This window comes from Tachypleus tridentatus, chromosome 8, assembly GCF_004210375.1.
Source record: "Tachypleus tridentatus isolate NWPU-2018 chromosome 8, ASM421037v1, whole genome shotgun sequence".
In the NCBI taxonomy this organism is placed as follows: Eukaryota; Metazoa; Arthropoda; class Merostomata; order Xiphosura; family Limulidae; genus Tachypleus; species Tachypleus tridentatus.
This window is the reverse complement of record NC_134832.1, coordinates 153,077,231-153,103,636: the sequence shown is the minus strand read 5'-3', so window position 1 is coordinate 153,103,636 and position 26,406 is coordinate 153,077,231. Positions and strand designations below refer to the sequence as shown.

Below are 26,406 nucleotides of genomic sequence, written 5' to 3'. Positions count from 1 at the left end.
AGTTTTTACATAGTATGAACTTTAGTTTTGTACCTGGTGTTTGAATAATTTTGGTGTTTACTGGAATGTCATGTTATGTTGTAAGTTTTCCCAAATGTTGTTATTTTTTCGTTAATGTCAGGAACATATGGTATGCAGCAGTGTAAGGTTTTGTAGTTTGTTTCAAGTGCATTTCTTGTCATTAAGAAAATTATACTTTGTCTAAGTAATAATAGTAATAATTTTCTTCTCATTAAGAAAATTATACTTTGTCTAAGTAATAATACTATAGTTAGTAACTGATTTTAAATTTTTTACTAATTGGAAAGGTGATGAATAAATTAAAGAGGATGCCTAGAGAAAAAATTCACATTTCTCACACTAGGTGGAATTCAGTTGTTTTTTTTAATGTTGCTTTTTAAAATTAAGAACACAAAACTTGTATACTATTAAGATATGGATTATTAGCTACAATAACTGATATAACATAAACAAACAGTAGTTTCAATTCAATTTTGAAAGTCATAAAAAACCTTGTGAACTGAGCAGTAAAAGATGACTGTGGCAAGATGGATAGTATAAAAACATTAACAATTTATTTCTCTATATTTATCCATCAGATAACATCATCAATTGATAAAATACAACAAAATGTTATCACATTCCAAAAATTTAAAACCTTATGTCTACAGAAGCTTCAGATAACCCTGAGATAAAAAACATTTTACATAAATTCTTCATGGATCATATGAACAAAAAACCAAACACGTGCTCCAAGGCAGAAAACAAAATGATAACCACAAGTTAATGCACTCTACATTAATCTGCACAAAGTTTAGATGAAAATGTACTACACACCTCAACACAGTCTTTCTTTTTATGAGTCATGGCTCCACAGTTCTCACAAGCATTTTTTCTATATCGGGAAGCTACTCCAAGCTGTAAATTAGAACACTCAGTCTTAGTTTGTGCTTAGTTTATAATTTACTAGAACTACAGTATCCAAGGCACATAAAATTAAACTATTCCTACTTTTTTATGTGATAATTTCACATTTAGTTTTAACCACACAAACAGTCTTTACTTTAAATATTTATTCTTAGATTTGTTTCTTTCAGCTAATTTCCAAACATACTGTTTTAAGTAACTTGAATAATTTGAATGTGTGGTTTATTTTCTTAGCCTCACATATTATGTTCAATAAATTGTCATTTCTTTACAACGTATTTATTTCCCAACAATATACAACTATTTTTATTAAGATTCTTACACACACTAATTCTTTATACTGCATTGTTGAAAAAAACCTAACTGTAATTTTGTTTTTCAAATATTGTTTTAAATATTTGGCCACATTTTTGAAGGCTAATCAAAAGTACTACTGTCTTAACAAAGATACAAATAACCAACTTATCCATTTTAAAAGACTTTCAGTTAAGAACTAAGCTTGGGAGAGAGTACCAGAGTAGTTTTAAAGACTAACCTCACAGGAGGCAGCTAGTGTAACACGTTTTTATATATGTAAATGAACTAAAAAATGTATGGGTTTGTTGAACATGATCCTGGTAATGTGCAGTTTTCAAAGTTAAAAAACAACTGATTAATGTTGTGTTGGGTAAGTGGTTCATGGCTCAAACATCATCATATTTTATATGATTTAATTTTGTCTGACAAAGAAAATTTTAGCTTAATATTCATGTCTGTTTCATTTTAGTACAGACACATCTCAAATTATATTCCACATCTATGTTTGAATTCTTGATTTGTTTTCTACATCTAAATTGGGTACAGGAAGAAAACAGAGCCTATACCTTTTAATGCCAGCTGCATCTAATGACTTGTTTTTTCCTGTGTGCATGTAATTACAAAAAAGAGTTAGAACACTGACCAGCCCATCAAGACTTCAATAATCATTTGGAACTTAGCAACAAGGTCAGAAGTAAAAAACCCCAGTAAACTATACCAGTTTCACTGAGAAAACAATAAAAAGTATTTTCTTTAATCTTTCTTTTAGAAAATGTTTTGAAAGTAACTCAAGTTTATTAGAAAAATTTAATTTGTGTTCTTGTAACAGATTATTGGATGTGATTTTTTAATTATCTTGAATAAATAATACAAAGTCCAATGCACTAAAAGAAAAAGAAAAACATTTTTTCTTCAACTGACAGTTTTATAACTCATGTTATTTCACCACTTAACAATGATAAGTGATATGCCCAAATCACAAGTAAAACTTAGTAAATGTTACGTTATGTGTAACTAATATTTGAATAAACTTGTTTAAGATAATATACTGTCTCATGGTTTGTAATTGGTATCTATTTGGAACAGTAAACATCTATTTGCTATGAACTTGTTTTTTTGCCCTATGTGACTTAAATTTGCATAGATATATAAAGCAGTAACAGGACAAATCTTCAATCTAAGATCAAATTCTTAACTCTTCTGGAATCAAGTGTTCTCTATATTGTTATTAAATCATGATCTTTTTTTTTTCAATTTCCATAACTCCAAAGTCTGACCTCACATTCATGTTTTGAAACCTAAGAATAATTGATATGTTACTTTACAATGAAGGCTCTGGAGGAAGCTATTGGTTGGCTTACAAAATTCCAGAATGTCATATCACCAGTCAACTCAACAGTAGTGTTCCAGATGACAGATTCAAAAAGTGAGAGTTCTGCAACCATAGAAGTTAAGGAGAGGGCAAAGTGAAATGAATAAAACACCACATGATGTGTGCTCTCCTGTTTCCTCTGGAAAAGATGTGCTTGAGTTTTCATCAAAAGTAAAAATCAACAAAGTAGAACAGTTTTTCCATGACATCAACCAGCACTCCACACACAGACACATGAGATAGCCGTCACTAAAAATACACCAGCACTGGAAATTCTGGCTGAGAGAGCAACCTGTAATTAATCAGGAGTAGCTATTGCTAATGCTTCAGAAGTGAGGACAAAGAAGGTGGACAGAGGTTTGGACATCATCCAATCATGAGAAACACCATCTTTTGAAATGCAGAAAGCTATATATGCAGCTATAAGAGGACTTTTGACATCTCCAAGAAAATCAGATGAGAACTCAGAGGTCCACCAGACTATCAAGGTGCACCTGAGATACAAAGTTGTGTTTGAGTAGTTACTGTCAGTAATCCTACTAAAAAACAACTCCAGCTTCTTTAAAAAATTAGCCATATACGAGTTATAATATGATTCTATTTACACATTTGATTTTATTTATAGTGTACGTATGTATGTCAGGTATTTTCATTGTTAAGAACTTAGTTTGTAGAACATATACGTATGCTGTAACTTTGTTGTATTGCTCAAGTATACATTGTTTCAAAGTTAATTATCAGTTTACAGAATGTCTCTCTATGTAAATTAATGATACGTGTGTATTTTTGTCACTAGAGGCAGTTAACTACCTTTGAGTTGCTAACATTAAAATTTATTCAGTATTATAGAGACTGGAAAGACTAACTTCAAGTAGTTAGGCTTGTCTCAGCTTTCCTGAGTTTTACTGTATAATTTTACAAGAGGAAAACGAATGAATATGAACTGCACAGATATTTTGAAGAAGGGTTTACAGTTCATTTTAGGATAATTGTAAGATCTTTTAAATTTTACTTCAAATATTATGTCATCTTTTTTTTTTTTAGAAAATGGTTGAGGCTGGGAGTAAGTTTTACTAGAATTATTAAAGTGTACTTATTATTATTATACCTACTTTAGGATCTATTAGAACTTTTAAGGGTGGAAGTTGGTAGGACTTTTAGTAGAAATATTTTTACTTCTACTTTTGATATTAGTAAACCTTTTAAGGGTAACTGCTTTCCCACAACTGGCTGCAGACAGTAGGAGTTGAGACATTGTGGGTATAAGCACTCAACTCCATACCCTTAACTGATTTTTCTGACTGCTGACTAGCTTTTCCTCTACATTTGGATTTTGTCTGATAAATGGGATATCTCCAACTCTGAGGAACTATCACCACAGACAATTTCCATTATGATTTCAAAGTTACAACTAAAATTGCAATAGACTTTATAAAATAATTTTAAGATTAATCTTACATTATAATCATTATTGTTTTATTGTGCAGATTTTAATTACCTATTGACAACTAATGATAATAGTTCTGAAGGAATTTCTTTCACTATATATGCATATACAGATTGCTCTAACATGTACAAAAAGAAGTTTAATAACAATCTGAATGTAAGTCCCTAAAACTGTGTAGTGCACTAAAGGATACACTGTTTACAAAACATGGACAAAGTCGATATAATGCAACAAACAAACAAACTTCCCCAGATATACTCTGAGATTGTTCCACAGGCATTTTCCTGTCAACTCTTACTGGTGAACTTCCCTTCTAATCAATCCTTGTTCTTTGTAAACTTCAGTGGATTTGGTTTATAATATAATGGGTTCTGTTTTCAGGGTATCACTTTCCTTAAACAATGCTTGTAAATACTTAGATCAATTTCTAACTAAGCCTTTTCACTACTGTGTGTTCAAAATATTTCAAACTAAATACTAAAATAAAATATTTTATTAACATACTTATGAGTTATTAAAACAACTGTTAAACTTAAGCAACTTTAAATATCAGGGTTATTGTCTTTGAAAAGATTTATAACAGTGGGACTTCAACAATTACCATTAACTGTTAATAATATAGTTTAAAATATCTACAAATGTTCTCATATTCCACATGATTTCTAGTATAAGCATTTACACAACAAACACTTTATAAGGTAATTCAGCATGACAGACAAACCTAGGAGTATGATAAACTTCTAAGCACTAACTTTCAAAAATAAATAATTATTTTTAAGTCACAAAGTTAAAACTAAACAACATTTACCTTTTCTCCTCGAACATAATACTCTGCAATGTCATTGAACTTCTTTTGCTTTTCGGGTTGGGGACGTTGATGTTTTAAGGTGGGTCCTTTGACCCAAAGTACCAAGGTGCACTTGCAATATACTGAGGAATGTGAGGATTAATATCTCTGGATAAAAGAATAAAATAGACCAGAGACTTGATTTGTAAGATTCAGGAAACATTCCTTATAATGTACATTCAAACCTTCAAAATATGAAAATAACCATGTGTACCCATTTTTGTTAGTTAAAAAGTAATTATTTGTGATTATGACCCTCATAAACTAACCATCATTTATTACAATGGGACTACTTCTACCTGACCACAGATTTTAACACAGTATTAACTGATTTACCTCCACCTCTTCTGTGTACCTATCTACAACATAATTATACAAATAAAGCCCAGCAGCCACCTCAACCTTCACTACTTGTACCTTCTAAAGTAGATAGTTTTAATCTCACCATTTGTGAATGACCAAGCTGACTAACACAGTCATCTCTAGACAGTGTGGATCTCTCATCAAAAAGAGTGTCCTCAAAAGCTTTTCACAAGAGTGGTCCACATTTATGTGTAGGGTTTAGTGTGTATACAAATATCTTTTTTTTATGCATGTCCAGCCTTAAATATAGAGGTTGTTTCTGTCTCTCTCTATGGTATTTAGGTACAAATTTTCATTCTGATTGTACTGATCTCAGGGAGCGAAGTTGGCAGACATGTATGCACAATTCCTTTTCTTCACAGGTTGAACTATAGTGATTTAATAAATATTTTAAATTAGGTGGTCAAATAGATGTAATAACTTTCTGATTGACTGGACAATTTTGTAGATAAAATACTCTCCTCTGGTGGACAGAGGAAAGGGTATTCAGGACAACTTATGGTAGTTTATAGTCCTGATGTGTTGTTGACAGTCAAAAAACAGCAATACTGTACCTCTATGGTCATTTCAGTACATTTCTAACTTATTAGATTAATTCACAGTAGAACCTGTGAGTTGTGGCAATTATTAGGAGTACAATTACACACAAACAATTCCAGATTTATCTTAAAAGGACAAAAATCACAAGACTAATATCTATATGAAACACTAACATAATATATACAGATTAAACCACTCCTGGACTATCATATTATTTATGTATATACTTTGGATCTCAGTGTCCTCTTCTTACACTCCCTAATAACATAATCCACACTGGTACCCTTATTTATAAATAAGTTACATATCACTTAAATGAATGCTAACAACACTAACTCTTCATCTCCATTAGTGACAAGTATATTTCCCTCCCCTTTCAATGTGGGTATTATAGCTCAGGCTTATAGTAGAGGTGTGATATCAAATTTAAAATTAACATCTAACAACTAAAGAAGTTCAAATACTCTTTAATCTACTACAACTGATCTCTACTGTCCTTCACATACTGATAGGTTTAAAAAATGTTACAATGTCTAAAAACTTTATACACTAAAGATAGCTAATAACTGGTTTATGAGTATGATAAAAGAGTATAACGTAAATATATTTAGTTATTTCACCTTAAGGAAAATTACATACAAAAGTAAACAGAAGGAGTGAACTGAATCAGCAGTGGAGAAATTAAGTTTCCTTTTTTCAAAATTATGTTTAAGCTAAAAGTTACAAGACTAGTGAATTACCTTTGTTAGCTAAAGATTTTACATGTGTATTGGAATTACCTCTGTTAGCTAAAGGTTTTACAAGTGTATTGGAATTACCTCTGTTAGCTAAAGGTTTTACAAGTGTATTGGAATTACCTCTGTCAGCTAAAGGTTATACAAGTGTATTGGAATTACCTCTGTCAGCTAAAGGTGATACAAGTGTATTGGAATTACCTCTGTTAGCTAAAGGTTATACAAGTGTATTGGAATTACCTCTGTCAGCTAAAGGTTATACAAGTGTATTGGAATTACCTCTGTCAGCTAAAGGTTTTACAAGTGTATTGGAATTACCTCTGTTAGCTAAAGGTTTAACGTGTATTGGAATTACCTCTGTTAGCTAAAGGCTACACAAGTGTATTGGAATTACCTCTGTTAGCTAAAGGCTACACAACTGTATTGGAATTACCTCTGTTAGCTAAAGGTGATACAAGTGTATTGGAATTACTTCTGTTAGCTAAAGGCTACACAAGTGTATTGGAATTACCTCTGTTAGCTAAAGGTTTGACAAGTGTATTGGAATTACCTCTGTTAGCTAAAGTTTTACAAATGTATTGGAATTACCTCTGTTAGCTAAAGGTTATACAAGTGTATTGGGATAACCTCTGTTAGCTAAAGGTTATACAAGTGTATTGGGATAACCTCTGTTAGCTAAAGGTTATACAAGTGTATTGGAATTACATTTGTTAGCTAAAGTTTTACAAATGTATTGGAATTACCTCTGTTAGCTAAAGGTTATACAAGTGTATTGGGATAACCTCTGTTAGCTAAAGGTTATACAAGTGTATTGGAATTACCTTTGTTAGCTAAAGGTTTTACATGTGTATTGGAATTACCTTTGTTAGGTAAAGGTTTTACAAGTGTATTGGAATTACCTCTGTTAGCTAAAGGTTTAACATGTGTATTGGAATTACCTCTGTTAGCTAAAGGTGATACAAGTGTATTGGAATTACCTCTGTTAGCTAAAGGCTACACAAGTGTATTGGAATTACCTCTGTTAGCTAAAGGCTACACAAGTGTATTGGAATTACCTCTGTTAGCTAAAGACTACACAAGTGTATTGGAATTACCTCTGTTAGCTAAAGGCTACACAAGTGTATTGGAATTACCTCTGTTAGCTAAAGGTTTTACAAGTGTATTGGAATTACCTCTGTTAGCTAAAGGTTATACAAGTGTATTGGAATTAGCTCTGTTAGCTAAAGTTTTAACATGTGTATTGGGATTAGCTCTGTTAGATAAAGGTTATACAAGTGTATTGGAATTACCTCTGTCAGCTGAAGGTTATACAAGTGTATTGGAATTACCTCTGTCAGCTGAAGGTTATACAAGTGTATTGGAATTACCTCTGTCAGCTGAAGGTTATACAAGTGTATTGGAATTACCTCTGTCAGCTAAAAACTATACAAGTGTATTGGAATTACCTCTGTCAGCTAAAGGTTTTACAAGTGTATTGGAATTACCTCTGTTAGCTAAAGGTTATACAAGTGTATTGGAATTACCTCTGTTAGCTAAAGGTTATACAAGTGTATTGGAATTACCTCTGTCAGCTAAAGGTTTTACAAATGTATTGGAATTACCTCTGTCAGCTAAAGGTTTTACAAATGTATTGGGATTACCCCTGTTAGATAAAGGTTATACAAGTGTATTGGAATTAGCTCTGTTAGCTAAAGGTTTTACAAGTGTATTGGAATTACCTCTGTTAGCTAAAGGTTTTACATGTGTATTGGGATTACCTCTGTTAGATAAAGGTTATACAAGTGTATTGGAATTAGCTCTGTTAGCTAAAGGTTTTACAAGTGTATTGGAATTACCTCCGTTAGCTAAAGTTTTAACATGTGTATTGGGATTAGCTCTGTTAGATAAAGGTTATACAAGCTTAGTGGAATTAGCTCTGTTAGATAAAGGTTATACAAGCGTAGTGGAATTAGCTCTGTTAGATGAAGGTTTTACATGTGTATTGGAATTACCTTTGTTAGGTAAAGGTTTTACAAGTGTATTGGATTTACCTCTGTTAGCTAAAGATTTTACAAGTGTATTGGAATTACCTCTGTCAGCTAAAGATTTTACAAGTGTATTGGAATTACCTCTGTCAGCTAAAGGTTTTACAAGCGTATTGGAATTACCTCTGTCAGCTAAAGGTTTTACAAGTGTATTGGAATTACCTCTGTTAGCTAAAGGTTTAACGTGTATTGGAATTACCTCTGTTAGCTAAAGGCTACACAACTGTATTGGAATTACCTCTGTTAGCTAAAGGTTATACAAGTGTATTGGAATTACCTCTGTCAGCTAAAGGTGATACAAGTGTATTGGAATTACCTCTGTTAGCTAAAGGTTATACAAGTGTATTGGAATTACCTCTGTCAGCTAAAGGTTTTACAAGTGTATTGGAATTACCTCTGTTAGCTAAAGGTTTAACGTGTATTGGAATTACCTCTGTTAGCTAAAGGCTACACAAGTGTATTGGAATTACCTCTGTTAGCTAAAGGCTACACAACTGTATTGGAATTACCTCTGTTAGCTAAAGGTGATACAAGTGTATTGGAATTACTTCTGTTAGCTAAAGGCTACACAAGTGTATTGGAATTACCTCTGTTAGCTAAAGGTTTGACAAGTGTATTGGAATTACCTCTGTTAGCTAAAGTTTTACAAATGTATTGGAATTACCTCTGTTAGCTAAAGGTTATACAAGTGTATTGGGATAACCTCTGTTAGCTAAAGATTATACAAGTGTATTGGAATTACCTTTGTTAGCTAAAGGTTTTACATGTGTATTGGAATTACCTTTGTTAGGTAAAGGTTTTACAAGTGTATTGGAATTACCTCTGTTAGCTAAAGGTTTAACATGTGTATTGGAATTACCTCTGTTAGCTAAAGGTGATACAAGTGTATTGGAATTACCTCTGTTAGCTAAAGGCTACACAAGTGTATTGGAATTACCTCTGTTAGCTAAAGGCTACACAAGTGTATTGGAATTACCTCTGTTAGCTAAAGACTACACAAGTGTATTGGAATTACCTCTGTTAGCTAAAGGCTACACAAGTGTATTGGAATTACCTCTGTTAGCTAAAGGCTACACAAGTGTATTGGAATTACCTCTGTTAGCTAAAGGTTTTACAAGTGTATTGGAATTACCTCTGTTAGCTAAAGGTTATACAAGTGTATTGGAATTAGCTCTGTTAGCTAAAGTTTTAACATGTGTATTGGGATTAGCTCTGTTAGATAAAGGTTATACAAGTGTATTGGAATTACCTCTGTCAGCTGAAGGTTATACAAGTGTATTGGAATTACCTCTGTCAGCTGAAGGTTATACAAGTGTATTGGAATTACCTCTGTCAGCTAAAGGTTTTACAAGTGTATTGGAATTACCTCTGTTAGATAAAGGTTATACAAGTGTATTGGAATTAGCTCTGTTAGCTAAAGGTTTTACAAGTGTATTGGAATTACCTCTGTTAGCTAAAGGTTTTACATGTGTATTGGGATTACCTCTGTTAGATAAAGGTTATACAAGTGTATTGGAATTAGCTCTGTTAGCTAAAGGTTTTACAAGTGTATTGGAATTACCTACGTTAGCTAAAGTTTTAACATGTGTATTGGGATTAGCTCTGTTAGATAAAGGTTATACAAGCTTAGTGGAATTAGCTCTGTTAGATAAAGGTTATACAAGCGTAGTGGAATTAGCTCTGTTAGATGAAGGTTTTACATGTGTATTGGAATTACCTTTGTTAGGTAAAGGTTTTACAAGTGTATTGGATTTACCTCTGTTAGCTAAAGATTTTACAAGTGTATTGGAATTACCTCTGTCAGCTAAAGATTTTACAAGTGTATTGGAATTACCTCTGTCAGCTAAAGGTTTTACAAGCGTATTGGAATTACCTCTGTCAGCTAAAGGTTTGACAAGTGTATTGGAATTACCTCTGTTAGCTAAAGGTTTAACGTGTATTGGAATTACCTCTGTTAGCTAAAGGCTACACAACTGTATTGGAATTACCTCTGTTAGCTAAAGGCTACACAAGTGTATTGGAATTACCTCTGTTAGATAAAGGTTTGACAAGTGTATTGGAATTACCTCTGTTAGCTAAAGGTTTTACAAATGTATTGGAATTACCTCTGTTAGCTAAAGGTTTTACATGTGTATTGGGATAACCTCTGTTAGATAAAGGTTATACAAGTGTATTGGGATAACCTCTGTTAGCTAAAGGTTTTACATGTGTATTGGAATTACCTTTGTTAGGTAAAGGTTTTACAAGTGTATTGGAATTACCTCTGTTAGCTAAAGGTTTAACATGTGTATTGGAATTACCTCTGTTAGCTAAAGGTGATACAAGTGTATTGGAATTACCTCTGTTAGCTAAAGGCTACACAAGTGTATTGGAATTACCTCTGTTAGCTAAAGTTTACACAAGTGTATTGGAATTACCTCTGTTAGCTAAAGGCTACACAAGTGTATTGGAATTACCTCTGTTAGCTAAAGTTTACACAAGTGTATTGGAATTACCTCTGTTAGCTAAAGGCTACACAAGTGTATTGGAATTACCTCTGTTAGCTAAAGGTGATACAAGTGTATTGGAATTACCTCTGTTAGCTAAAGGTGATACAAGTGTATTGGAATTACCTCTGTTAGCTAAAGGTTTTACAAGTGTATTGGAATTACCTCTGTTAGCTAAAGGTTATACAAGTGTATTGGAATTAGCTCTGTTAGCTAAAGTTTTAACATGTGTATTGGGATTAGCTCTGTTAGATAAAGGTTATACAAGTGTATTGGAATTACCTCTGTCAGCTGAAGGTTATACAAGTGTATTGGAATTACCTCTGTTAGCTAAAGGCTACACAACTGTATTGGAATTACCTCTGTTAGCTAAAGGTTATACAAGTGTATTGGAATTACCTCTGTCAGCTAAAGGTGATACAAGTGTATTGGAATTACCTCTGTTAGCTAAAGGTTATACAAGTGTATTGGAATTACCTCTGTCAGCTAAAGGTTTTACAAGTGTATTGGAATTACCTCTGTTAGCTAAAGGCTACACAAGTGTATTGGAATTACCTCTGTTAGCTAAAGGCTACACAAGTGTATTGGAATTACCTCTGTTAGCTAAAGGCTACACAACTGTATTGGAATTACCTCTGTTAGCTAAAGGTGATACAAGTGTATTGGAATTACTTCTGTTAGCTAAAGGTTATACAAGTGTATTGGAATTAGCTCTGTTAGCTAAAGGTTTTACAAGTGTGTTGGAATTACCTCTGCTAGCTAAAGGTTTTACATGTGTATTGGGATTACCTCTGTTAGATAAAGGTTATACAAGTGTATTGGAATTAGCTCTGTTAGCTAAAGGTTTTACAAGTGTATTGGAATTACCTCCATTAGCTAAAGTTTTAACATGTGTATTGGGATTAGCTCTGTTAGATAAAGGTTATACAAGCTTAGTGGAATTAGCTCTGTTAGATAAAGGTTATACAAGCGTAGTGGAATTAGCTCTGTTAGATGAAGGTGATGCATGTGTAGTGGAATTACCTCTCTAAACCTTCTTTGTAATTCTCATTACAGTGGACAATGAACAAATAAACCTTTGAACCAATGCCTTTTAGTTTTCAAATTCAAAAACAAAATATAATGAAAACAGAGTGATAATGAAAGTTTGGAAATTTTCTACCCCTAAAACCAAAAGTAAATTACTTGGTTGATTCTTGTTGAAAAATATCATGTATATTAGTTAAAAAAAAAAGTGAACTTACTTATATTAATTTATGATGTTTACACTTACCATTGTATACAACAATAAATCTAAACCAGATTAGTGTTTTTAAAACATTCAGCAGGTGGAATAAATTAAAATTTTTGAAGCACTGTTATTTATAACTTTAAAGCATTCTTGAAAACATTAGTAACATAATTTAAATCTTGATACTTACAGGAAAAAACCAGCTCAACTGAATCATCCACCTACTTCTGTCTAACGTAAGTCAAATTAAAACAATATTTAGGTGTTTCTTGTTTTTCATGATTGTTTCTTGCTCTTTCAAAAATTAGTTTAAATTGCAATACCACTAGTTTTCAAGTGTTTCCTTGAGAGCTACTTATAGATTATTATTGCTTTATAATTTGACTTACATTAAACAGAAGTAGATGGATGATTCAGTTAATTAATGTCTACACAACACTGACTTTTCTTATAATATTTATGACTTCACACTTTTCTCACATGACTGGTTTCAATCTTTAAACATTTTTTCAGTTAGTATTCTGAAACTAAAACCTCCATATTTAAACTTGATACTTCAGTTTGTAATTTTCTCAATTCTTATGTTAATGAAACTCCTCTTACATGAGAGAATTCTAAAAGTCTTTAACATGCATTTTTGATGCATTGTTACAATTCAGCAAGAAATAACAATTAAAAGGACATGGGTAAAATTATTTTAGTAACTGTCTTTAAACTTAGAAGATTCTGATGGTCAAATCTGAATTCACTGTTCGTACGTTTATCAGATGTTATTCAGACTGACTGGTTTATTAATACCATTAATTTGACTTGACATAAATGGTAGCAAACAAATGAAATAGTTGAGAAAAATGGTATTAAAGAAGATGTTTACACATAGTTTTAATGACGTACTTTCCTTCTTCATCCACGGCAGCTGGTGCTGTTCCAGCCTTTCTCGCTTCTTCCAGTTCTTTTGCTTTTCGCCAATCTTCTCGTGATTTTTTTTTCGGTTCATCAACATCTTTATTCTTAATTATCTCTGACACTGGTAAATTTGTAGTGTTCATAGTTAGCTCTGTTTTCTACATGTAACAAAACAGTTATCATATATTGTGTAACTTGAAACATGAATAACTATCTTCACTGATAAAAAATTCCAACTATAACTACTCAAAGTCACTCCTGATTAAAAAAATACAAGAATTTTATTTAAAAGAGATGAATCTAAAATTATAATCATTAAAATGCAAATATGCTTTTAAATCACATAAATAAACACATCAAATTATACACAACTACCTAGATGTTCTACTCGACTGTGTAGCTATACCATGAGTAAACCAGTGCTGTGGGTTTCAAAACCACACTTTAGAAGGTTTCAGCCTGGGTATTTTACAGGCTTCAAAAATGAGACTGGCTAAATTTAAAGTTTTAACACAATGAGAACAATCACCTACCCAGAATTATTAAGCACTAAATATTGATTATGCAGTAGTTCATTTGAAACGTTGTGTAGCATCAAAGATGTTTTATCAGTGAAACCCCTTTGGTACTAAACCTTTATAATAATGTTTATTGCATCTTCCTTAGTTCTGTTTACATCTCCAAATGCCATATTGTCCATGTGCCAGTAATGCTCTATTCAAAACTAACTGCTATAACACCTAGGTTTACTACTAGTTTTTAGGAACTTCATCTCAAGCACATATTTATGTCAAACATTACCAATCATCTCTGTTATTCAACCTGTCCAGTAGATCTGCTATGATCATGTATGGCTTCACTGACACCAATACTGGTTTTAGTTCAATTTGTTGACCTTTTAGGTTAAACCATTATCTCCTTTCTTTACTACATTTTTTTTGAAGAAATGTTAAAACAATGACCGTGTGGTTAAGATGTAAATGATTTACAGTTAAGATATCAATAAAGTTTGTTTGATGCTTGAGATTTACATATTAAAAAAATTAAGCAAAAATAATATCATTTATTTCAAGTTTTTGGTATTGGACACTAAGGTCTTGACTACAATACCTGATGCTAGGTAGGATTTGGACACTAAGGTCTTGACTACAACATGTGATGCTAGGTAGGATTTGGACACTGAGGTCTTGACTACAACATGTGATGCTAGGTAGGATTTGGACACTAAGGTCTTGACTACAACATGTGATGCTAGGTAGGATTTGGACACTGAGGTCTTGACTACAACATGTGATGCTAGGTAGGATTTGGACACTAAGGTCTTGACTACAACATGTGATGCTAGGTAGGATTTGGACACTAAGGTCTTGACTACAACATGTGATACTAGGTAGGATTTGGACACTGAGGTCTTGACTACAACACGTGATGCTAGGTAGGATTTGGACACTGAGGTCTTGACTACAACACGTGATGCTAGGTAGGAGAATGAAAACTAGCAGAGAACATCATAAATCAAGTGAAGCTATTATGTAACAAGACGTAAGGTATCATAATGGAAAATTGACATTCTGTGACAAATTTATGATGATACGTTACTGGTTAACTCTCTTACTACATCCCTGGTCCTAGGGACCATCCTTGTAACCATTATGTGCTTGTTATAGTTTTCATACTATAACTTTTAAAACAGTAAGCATATCTTCACAAACATTTGCAGTTTATTAGTACACATTACAAAGCTTTAGTACACAAAATATCAGACTTTGTTATTAAATTTTATGATTTTTTTAAGTAATGTTTTTCTCATGTAGTTTTTCTTTCTAAATGTTGGCTATCTAATGTGCTAAGTAATTTTGGTTTTCAGGTAAAAAATACTTATGTATCAAAACATGATCAAATTTCACATGTGAAATCTTTATAACCTCCACATAATTATCAAAAGTTTTTTTTTCAAAAACTTTACATTTTATCTGTTATTATCATTAGTGTATCTGAAAGGATTGGGTTGATATGATCAAACATTTCACAACCATCCTAAAAAACAATTAGGGAATAGATATAAATTATTCTTTCTTTGCTCTAGAATGACTACAAATTATAACACAAAACCAACTGTTTATCCTAAATAATTTAAATCTTATAACATTATACATATATAATTTTTTTTATTATGTTGACCTGTCAGTCATATCTGACTGACATTACAAAAGTTGAATCATGTGGTTCATGTGCACTCTTGCCATCATATCCAAAAATATAAAACTGGTCTTTACAAAATGACCCGTCTTAGCTTTGTTCTAGTAGACTGGTACTTGTAAAATAGTTACATTTCAATTAAAATATATTATATATGTATATACCTTATTACTATTTACAAATAAATTATTAAATTTATTTTTCTTAAAACACAAAACAGTCAATAAAGAAGTATATCAAACAATTCTCTTCTAGTTACAAACTTCGTAAACAATTGCTGAAGTTGCTAAGCCTTATCAAGTTTTGCACATGAAAGATGTAAAACAATGTTTTTTTTAGGTTTTATATATGCATTTCAAAATAACAAAAAATCACAAATTACAATATTAATACCAAGAATTCCACTATAATTTATTAAGTTCAGTAAATAAGCTGTACTTAAGTCTAAAAAATGGGAGTTTTAGAGCTCATTAATATTTTACCACTGGTAATCTAGTAGGGAGAAAAAAATGTTTACTACTAAGGGGACATTCTGAGCTTTTGATTAGTTACACACACACATCACTAGGTGAAGTAGGCTTACGTAAACAAGTATTTTCAAAAAATGAACAAGTGAGTTGGGCCACCTTGGTTGATTCAATAAATATATTAATATCATGGAAAATAGAAAAGATAAGACATTATTGTCTTATATCCTAAGTTGTCAATATCAATAATTTGAGTTTCTAATTCATATGAATCTACAGACTTTGTATTTGGACATCACAAACATCTCAATGCTGTATTCAACATACCATAACACAACAGAGAAATCAATATTTAAATTATTTCAATATTTACTAAGATAAAAACTAAGAAATTTACCAAGGTGTAATACTAAAACTTAAATTATGTGTAATTTTACACTAAATTTACTGACACAGAATCATAAAACAGTAATTTGATAGAATTTTTAATGCGAGTCTGCAAACACAATGACATGGCCTTTTGACTTGTGACCATTGGAAGACTCCCACATTAGTAGAGTTAAACTTTGTTGAGCTAGTAGTTGTAAGTAGCACAAAATAATACCTCAAGTGTTCATGAAGATATAACAATGTTAATTAAAATACAAAGAAAATGAAATACTGAACACACTTTATGGAGTTCCTAACACAACCTTTAACAAATACAGAGTAAATTACAAAAAAATTAAATATTTTATAAAACAAAACACAAAAGGAAACATAACAAGCCTGTTTACAAAGTAGTTTGTTGTGTGAAGCACTTAAAAGCTAAGACCAGAATTTATTTGCCAAATGCTAAAACATTAAATATTATATCAAGTGAACCATTTAGTTGCAGGTGCCAAGAAATATCCTTTTTGAAGTTTCTGTAGGAATGATGTTAGAAATACAAACCAGAAGAGCAACCTAAAAAGTGTAGAAATACAATAACCAGAAATAGCTTAAGTGAAAATTACCATCAATATGGTCAGAACAACTAACAGGCTGGCTAGATCTGTAAGATAGTCTTCAGTGTAAAGGTTAATTATATGCTAAATATGGTCTACACTTAAACAAGCTACACAGGACAATGTTTGGGAAAGCTCTATAGGTATTTATTAAAGACTGTTTAACCCTTTCTTCCCTGGTATCCTTTACTAAGCATGACAGAAAGTTTCAGTGTCTTATAATTCAACATTATATAAAACTACTTCTTATGTTATATTATTATAATTTAACTAACAGCCCATATTTTAATGGTATATAAGTTTAAGTTCCTAATTCTACAAGGCAATATTTTAAAATTCTTGAGTTCTCCCTAGTGTGACATTTTCTCTAGGCATCCTGTCTTCTCTATTTTCCCACCATCTCTTTATGGTGTAAGAAATTAAACACAAGTTATTCACTACAGACTCATAATTGCTCAAACAAACCCCAATTTTTATAGCTTTAAATTTTATTTGTTTACAGAGCTACCAAAAGAACATCAGACCCCTTTACCACACCAACCTCTCACACCCCTTCTTTCAGGATATGTTAACAGTTCTCTCTTACATCTAATTATATATTACATATAATGAATGAAAAGTGAAAGTTTTCATCTTTCAAATGCTGTATTACTTTGTGTTCTGAATATATGCATAAACATCATGTTCTATATATGGCTCTAATTGTTAGAACTGGTTCTGTTTATGTATCCCATGTTCTGTATGTGGTTCTTATTGTTAGAACTGGTTCTGTTTATGTATCCCACATTATGTATGTGATTCTTATTGTTAGAACTGGTTCTGTTTATTTATCTCCGTTCTGTATGTGATTCTTATTGTTAGAACTGGTTCTGTTTATGTATCCCATGTTCTATATATGGCTCTAATTGTTAGAACTGGTTCTGTTTATGTATCCCACATTCTGTATGTGATTCATATTGTTAGAACTGGTTCTGTTTATGTATCCCATGTTCTATATATGGCTCTAATTGTTAGAACTGGTTCTGTTTATGTATCCCACATTCTGTATGTGATTCTTATTGTTAGAACTGGTTCTGTTTATTTATCCCATGTTCTGTATGTGATTCTTATTGTTAGAACTGGTTCTGTTTATTTATCTCACATTCTGTATGTGATTCTTATTGTTAGAACTGGTTCTGTTTATTTATCTCACATTCTGTATGTGATTCTTATTGTTAGAACTGGTTCTGTTTATGTATCTCACATTCTGTATGTGATGCTTATTGTTAGAACTGGTTCTGTTTATGTATCTCACATTCTGTATGTGATGCTTATTGTTAGAACTGGTTCTGTTTATGTATCTCACATTCTGTATGTGATGCTTATTGTTAGAACTGGTTCTGTTTATGTATCCCATGTTCTGTATGTGATTCTTATTGTTAGAACTGGTTCTGTTTACGTATCCCACCTTCTGTATGTGATTCTTATTGTTAGAACTGGTTCTGTTTATGTATCCCACTTTTTTTATGTGATTCTTATTGTTAAAACTAATTATGTTTATTTGTCCCATATTCTGTATTTGATTCTTATTGTTAGAACTAATTATGTTTATTTGTCCCATATTCTGTATGTGATTCTTATTGTTAGAACTGGTTCTGTTTATGTATCTCACATTCTGTATGTGATGCTTATTGTTAGAACTGGTTCTGTTTATGTATCCCATGTTCTGTATGTGATTCTTATTGTTAGAACTGGTTCTGTTTATTATCCCACCTTCTGTATGTGATTCTTATTGTTAGAACTGGTTCTGTTTATGTATCCCACTTTTTTATGTGATTCTTATTGTTAAAACTAATTATGTTTATTTGTCCCATATTCTGTATTTGATTCTTATTGTTAGAACTAATTATGTTTATTTGTCCCATATTCTGTATGTGATTCTTATTGTTAGAACTGGTTCTGTTTACGTATCCCACGTTCTGTATGTGATTCTTATTGTTAGAACTGGTTCTGTTTATGTATCCCATGTTCTGTATGTGATTCTTATTGTTAGAACTGGTTCTGTTTATGTATCCCATGTTCTGTATGTGATTCTTATTGTTAGAACTGGTTCTGTTTATGTATCCCATGTTCTGTATGTGATTCTTATTGTTAGAACTAATTCTGTTTATTTGTCCCATATTCTGTATGTGATTCTTATTGTTAGAACTGGTTCTGTTTATGTATCCCATGTTCTATATATGGCTCTAATTGTTAGAACTGGTTCTGTTTATGTATCCCATGTTCTATATATGGCTCTAATTGTTAGAACTGGTTCTGTTTATTTATCCCATGTTCTGTATGTGATTCTTATTGTTAGAACGAGTTCTGTTTATGTATCCCACGTTCTGCATGTGATTCTTATTGTTAGAACTGGTTCTGTTTATGTATCTCACATTCTGTATGTGATGCTTATTGTTAGAACTGGTTCTGTTTATGTATCCCATGTTCTGTATGTGATTCTTATTGTTAGAACTGGTTCTGTTTACGTATCCCACCTTCTGTATGTGATTCTTATTGTTAGAACTGGTTCTGTTTATGTATCCCACTTTTTTATGTGATTCTTATTGTTAAAACTAATTATGTTTATTTGTCCCATATTCTGTATTTGATTCTTATTGTTAGAACTAATTATGTTTATTTGTCCCATATTCTGTATGTGATTCTTATTGTTAGAACTGGTTCTGTTTATGTATCCCACGTTCTGTATGTGATTCTTATTGTTAGAACTGGTTCTGTTTATGTATCCCATGTTCTGTATGTGATTCTTATTGTTAGAACTAATTCTGTTTATTTGTCCCATATTCTGTATGTGATTCTTATTGTTAGAACTGGTTCTGTTTATTTGTCCCACATTATGTATGTGATTCTTATTGTTAGAACTGGTTCTGTTTATTTATCTCATGTTCTGTATGTGATTCTTATTGTTAGAACTGGTTCTGTTTATTTATCTCACGTTCTGTATGTGATTCTTATTGTTAGAACTGGTTCTGTTTATGTATCCCATGTTCTATATATGGCTCTAATTGTTAGAACTGGTTCTGTTTATGTATCCCACATTCTGTATGTGATTCTTATTGTTAGAACTGGTTCTGTTTATTTATCCCATGTTCTGTATGTGATTCTTATTGTTAGAACTGGTTCTGTTTATTTATCTCACATTCTGTATGTGATTCTTATTGTTAGAACTGGTTCTGTTTATGTATCTCACATTCTGTATGTGATGCTTATTGTTAGAACTGGTTCTGTTTATGTATCTCACATTCTGTATGTGATGCTTATTGTTAGAACTGGTTCTGTTTATGTATCTCACATTCTGTATGTGATGCTTATTGTTAGAACTGGTTCTGTTTATGTATCCCATGTTCTGTATGTGATTCTTATTGTTAGAATTGGTTCTGTTTACGTATCCCACCTTCTGTATGTGATTCTTATTGTTAGAACTGGTTCTGTTTATGTATCCCACTTTTTTTATGTGATTCTTATTGTTAAAACTAATTATGTTTATTTGTCCCATATTCTGTATTTGATTCTTATTGTTAGAACTAATTATGTTTATTTGTCCCATATTCTGTATGTGATTCTTATTGTTAGAACTGGTTCTGTTTATTTATCCCACGTTCTGTATGTGATTCTTATTGTTAGAACTGGTTCTGTTTATGTATCCCATGTTCTGTATGTGATTCTTATTGTTAGAACTGGTTCTGTTTATGTATCCCATGTTCTGTATGTGATTCTTATTGTTAGAACTAATTCTGTTTATTTGTCCCATATTCTGTATGTGATTCTTATTGTTAGAACTGGTTCTGTTTATGTATCCCATGTTCTATATATGGCTCTAATTGTTAGAACTGGTTCTGTTTATGTATCCCATGTTCTATATATGGCTCTAATTGTTAGAACTGGTTCTGTTTATTTATCCCATGTTCTGTATGTGATTCTTATTGTTAGAACGAGTTCTGTTTATGTATCCCACGTTCTGCATGTGATTCTTATTGTTAGAACTGGTTCTGTTTATGTATCTCACATTCTGTATGTGATGCTTATTGTTAGAACTGGTTCTGTTTATGTATCCCATGTTCTGTATGTGATTCTTATTGTTAGAACTGGTTCTGTTTATTATCCCACCTTCTGTATGTGATTCTTATTGTTAGAACTGGTTCTGTTTATGTATCCCACTTTTTTATGTGATTCTTATTGTTAAAACTAATTATGTTTATTTGTCCCATATTCTGTATGTGATTCTTATTGTTAGAACTGGTTCTGTTTATGTATCCCACGTTCTGTATGTGATTCTTATTGTTAGAACTGGTTCTGTTTATGTATCCCATGTTCTGTATGTGATTCTTATTGTTAGAACTAATTCTGTTTATTTGTCCCATATTCTGTATGTGATTCTTATTGTTAGAACTGGTTCTGTTTATTTGTCCCACATTATGTATGTGATTCTTATTGTTAGAACTGGTTCTGTTTATTTATCTCATGTTCTGTATGTGATTCTTATTGTTAGAACTGGTTCTGTTTATTTATCTCACGTTCTGTATGTGATTCTTATTGTTAGAACTGGTTCTGTTTATGTATCCCATGTTCTATATATGGCTCTAATTGTTAGAACTGGTTCTGTTTATTTATCCCATGTTCTGTATGTGATTCTTATTGTTAGAATGGGTTCTGTTTATGTATCCCACATTCTGCATGTGATTCTTATTGTTAGAACGGGTTCTGTTTATGTATCCCACGTTCTGCATGTGATTCTTATTGTTAGAACTAATTCTGTTTATTTATCCCACATTCTGTATGTGATTCTTATTGTTAGAACTGGTTCTGTTTATGTATCCCATGTTCTGTAGATCCGACCGACAATTAAACACAGATAAGATACATCTACTTAACAAAGGACTCACCTTCGCAATAGCACCTAGGTACATTCCAACCAATGAAATCAAAACATGTTTAGAAGATCTAGCCAGGAGACTTGTGATACTTTCTACAGAAAACAAAAACAAGGAAACAACCAAAAACAACCAACAGAAGGAAGACAACTTAGATAATTTTATTGACATCCAACAGCCAAACTTCCCAGGTAAAATTAAAAATTTATATTTTCCAGAAACACCTAAAAACAACATCTTAAACGACTTTTTTCAAAGAATTTTCTCACAAAACCATCAACATAATTTCACAAAACAGAAAGCTAGAAAACAATCTTACAAAAAGAGACATTAATTCCATTAAAAACCTAAAACAAGACAAAAACATAAAAATTCTAAAAGCAGATAAAGGTAACACTATAGTCATAATGAACATGAATGAATACATCCAAAAAAATGAATAACATCCTATCAGACACGAACAACTTTAAACCAATACACACAAATCCAACAAAGACACACGAGATGCAACTAAACAAATTACTACTAAATATGAAAAAAGCCAACACAATTTCACAAACACTTTATTCCTACCTACGTAAAACCGACTCATGCACACCACAAATATACAGTATTCCCAAACCTCATAAACCAGATTGTCTATTACGACCAATAATGTCCACATATGAATCGTTTAATTACAATCTTGGTAAATACATAGCATGGGCATTCTCCAAATATGTAACATCAGACAGCTCATTCAAAGACTCTTTTAATTTCAAGTCTAATCTAAATCAACTTAATCATAAAGCCTTCATGGCCAGTTTTGATGTTATATCCCTCTTTACAGAAGTTCCAACCACTGAAGCCTGCAAGATAGCCTTAGAACTCTATATCCGAGACCCTAACCCAACTATAGACATTCCCAGCAACCAATTAGCAACCCTCATAGAATTCACCACGATAAAGACAAACTTCATGTTCAACAACCACAACTATATACAAACAAATGGCCTAAGCAATAAACACAGCATTACATCCACCACTATACTGGTACAGATATGTAGATTACATGTATGCAGGATTCAGATTTACAGAACACACACTTAATTTTTTCAATCACATTAACTCTATACATCCCAACATTAACTTCACATGTGAACAGGAAGAAAGCAATCAAATATAATTTCTTAACCTCAAAATTACAAGTTACAAGAACCAACACGCAATTCAAAACAGAAATCCACCAAAAAATAACCCATACTGGACTATACATTCCTTGGGACTCAGCACATGAAACAAAACAAAAACTCAACATACTAAGAAACCAAATAAACACAGCCATAAAACTATGCTCACTAGATAAAATTAACGATGAATTAGACAAAATAAAACAATACTTCATCAACATCAATAAGTTTCCTCCACAAACCGTAGAAAACATTATACACGCACACACCTAGACAGAAAGCAAAATCAACCAACAAAAGTAAATATATCTCACGAATCAAAAATCACTTAAACCATATACTGCTGCATACCATATATTCCCGACATAAGCAGACAAATAGCCAACATTTGGCAAAAACTAGTAACAAAATATGACATTCCAGTTAATACCAAATTTATTCAAAAACCAGGCACAAAACTGAGGTCTATACTATGGAAAAACTACACTGACAAACGCCAAACCAACATTATTTATAAAATAAAATGTGATAACTGCCACGACTTCTATATTGGAGAAAGAAGTAGAAAAATGGAAACCAGATTCAAAGAACATAAAAAGTCACCTTCACACATTTTCGAACATTGTAAGTCAAATAAACACAACATAACCATAAAAAACACTCAAATACTAAATAAAGAAACAAACATAAACAAATGCAAAATTAAAGAAGCCTTACGTATACAACAACTTAAACCCACAACAAACCAATATAAAGGAACACCTTTATACCTATATTAAATATAATAAATAATATAAAATTATATATTCAAACATCTAACACCACCCTCTACAATCCAACACTCAGTTGCACAACCCCTTCCAAACATGTGGTCAGTTTCCGGTCAGTTACCTCTTTCTTTCTTTGTGAACCTGACGATGACTGAAGAAGGTCGAAACGTTGTTCACTCTTCTACGTAAAATATTTTCTCAACCAAAACAAGCCATTTTTGCATATATATTTCTCTACAAGTGGGTTTTCTCAACATCACTGGTTCTATTTATGTATCCCATGTTATCATTACAGCTAGTTGTATTTATTTTTCCCATGTTCTGTATATGGTTCTTGTTCTTAGAGCTGGTTCTGTTTATTTTTCCCATGTTCTGTGTATGGTTCTTATTCTTAGAGCTGTTTCATCCAATGTTATGTACATGATTCTTCCTGCTAAATAGATTCTGTTTATTTATCCAATGTTATGTACATGATTCTTCCTGCTAAATAGATTCTGTTTATTTATCCAATGTTATGTACATGATTCTTCCTGCTAAATAGATTCTGTTTATTTATCCAATGTTATGTATATGATTCTTCCTGCTAAATAGATTCTGTTTATTTATCCAATGTTATGTATATGATTCTTCCTGCTAAATAGATTCTGTTTATTTATCCAATGTTATGTACATGATTCTTCCTGCTAAATAGATTCTGTTTATTTATCCAATGTTATGTACATGATTCTTCCTGCTAATTAGATTGTTTATTTATCCAATGTTATGTACATGATTCTTCCTGCTAATTAGATTCTGTTTATTTATCCAATGTTATGTACATGATTCTTCCTGCTAATTAGATTCTGTTTATTTATCCAATGTTATATATATAATTCTCCCTGCTAAATAGATTCTGTTTATTCATCCCATGTTCTCTATGCAATACTTATTGTTAGAAACGGGTTCTATTTATTTTTCCCATGTTCTGCATATGATTTGTATTGTTATAACTGGTTCTATTTATTTATCCCACATTGTATATATTATTCTCATTGTTTATGACAATGTTATGAAAACAAATATATAAAAAATTAATTAATTTTTTTAAAATTATTTGCATATAATGCATGTGCATATGTGTATGCAGTCTGAATATAAAAAAAACACATTTTTCCAGCACAGTTAATGCAAAAAAGAAAACTTTAAATCACAAAACAATGAAACATTTATGAAGTGCTTAATGAAGCAAAAAACTTATTTAATCACCATATACCTATTTCATTTTTGCTACAAATCTTTTAAATGTAAAACTATGTTTCTACATGTTATAAATAATCTAAGTTTTTACTAAACAAGAAAACTTTATTCATGATTAATTTCTGTGTGCAGTTATACCAAAATATATCAGTTCACCAGTTTTTATACAGCAATCTCTGAGTAAGTTTTAACATTTATTTGAGGGCTTATTTATTTTTGTTGTGATTCATGTTATCAGAAACTTTTACAATATAAATGTATGACAAATCAAATACACTTTTTCTAGTATTAAAAGGTATTGACTGAAACACTCCCTGGTGTGATACAAAAAATGTTAACATAATTCTGTCACTTGACAAGTAATTATCTTTATAAAATTATCCCATTAAACTCTTTACATTTTATTATGCAAGTAATCAAATAATATATCCTTTTACTGCTACTAGAGGTTATTAATAAAATATGTGACATCTTGTTGTGGTACAACTTCGAACAAACTCAGGGCATTCAATAACTAAACAAAAAGTGTACACCCTAAATATACAATAGTTTAATCACACGTTTTAGTATTTACCATTCTCTGTATTGTAATTACAAATGTTGCTAACATAGATGTAGCATAAAACTGGATTCGAAATGGTGGAGTGCCTGTATGAAAACTTAAATTTTAATCTACAAATATAATATAAACGTCCTTCATATGAAAATATATTGTCTTAAATCAAGTTATAATATAGAGTTAGTAGTTAATATGGTATTTTTTTAGTTTTGTTTCGTTATCACAACATTTGATTTTTAAGTTTTACTCTTTCACAGTTACGTCTTGCTCTTGTGTCGACTTTGCTTCACAAATCAAATAAGCCTAACTAAACAGATCATAATGTAACTAAAGACCTTATCTAAAACTAGTTTATAGCAGTTACTCTTTATTTTGAATTAAGTTTCAAATGGACACCAATCACAAATCATAGCGCACGTAATTAAATTTCTTTGAGAAACAGAAACAGTTTTATGTTTGTTATAACTGTGCTTAACCCTAATACTAAGAATATTAATAATACTAGTAATAAGCTACGCTATGTTCACTTGTAACGACAGTTACAATATTGTGAAAAGTATATAAACTGCAACTATAATTTAGTCTCACATCAGTCAACTAAAAATACCTAAGTATACAAAAACGTCCTTACCTCTACTTGTAAAATATTACGATAATGGAAACTCAATAATGAAGCACGAAAAACTTTTAAGTCAAAGTTATTATGCAACGCTACAACTTGCAGCTACACTTTTATCAACTGCTGTACTCTAACGAAAATGTTAAGTAGTACTACTAACTGTTTACTCATATTAAGAATAATTATTACTCTAATAATATTTATAAAAGCATTTCTGAAGTTTACGTTGCATAGTACGATAAACAACTTTCTCAAGTACAATATGACTATCACTTGTTACTGATACGATGTCACAAAATAATGTTTTTTAAATATAT

At 31.4% G+C, this 26,406-nt stretch overlaps 1 pseudogene across 1 annotated transcript in view; it reads right to left on the bottom strand.

The window, feature by feature from the left end:
• The window catches only part of LOC143223768 (pre-mRNA-splicing factor SLU7-like), a 70,714-nt pseudogene extending 44,308 nt beyond the window's left edge, over positions 1-26,406 (bottom strand). The window contains exons 1-4 of the transcript XR_013013069.1: positions 26,102-26,406; positions 13,163-13,332; positions 4,852-4,998; positions 838-918 (exon numbers count right to left, since the gene is read on the bottom strand). The product of XR_013013069.1 is annotated as a pre-mRNA-splicing factor SLU7-like (transcript). The remainder of the gene's footprint in view (positions 1-837; positions 919-4,851; positions 4,999-13,162; positions 13,333-26,101) is intronic.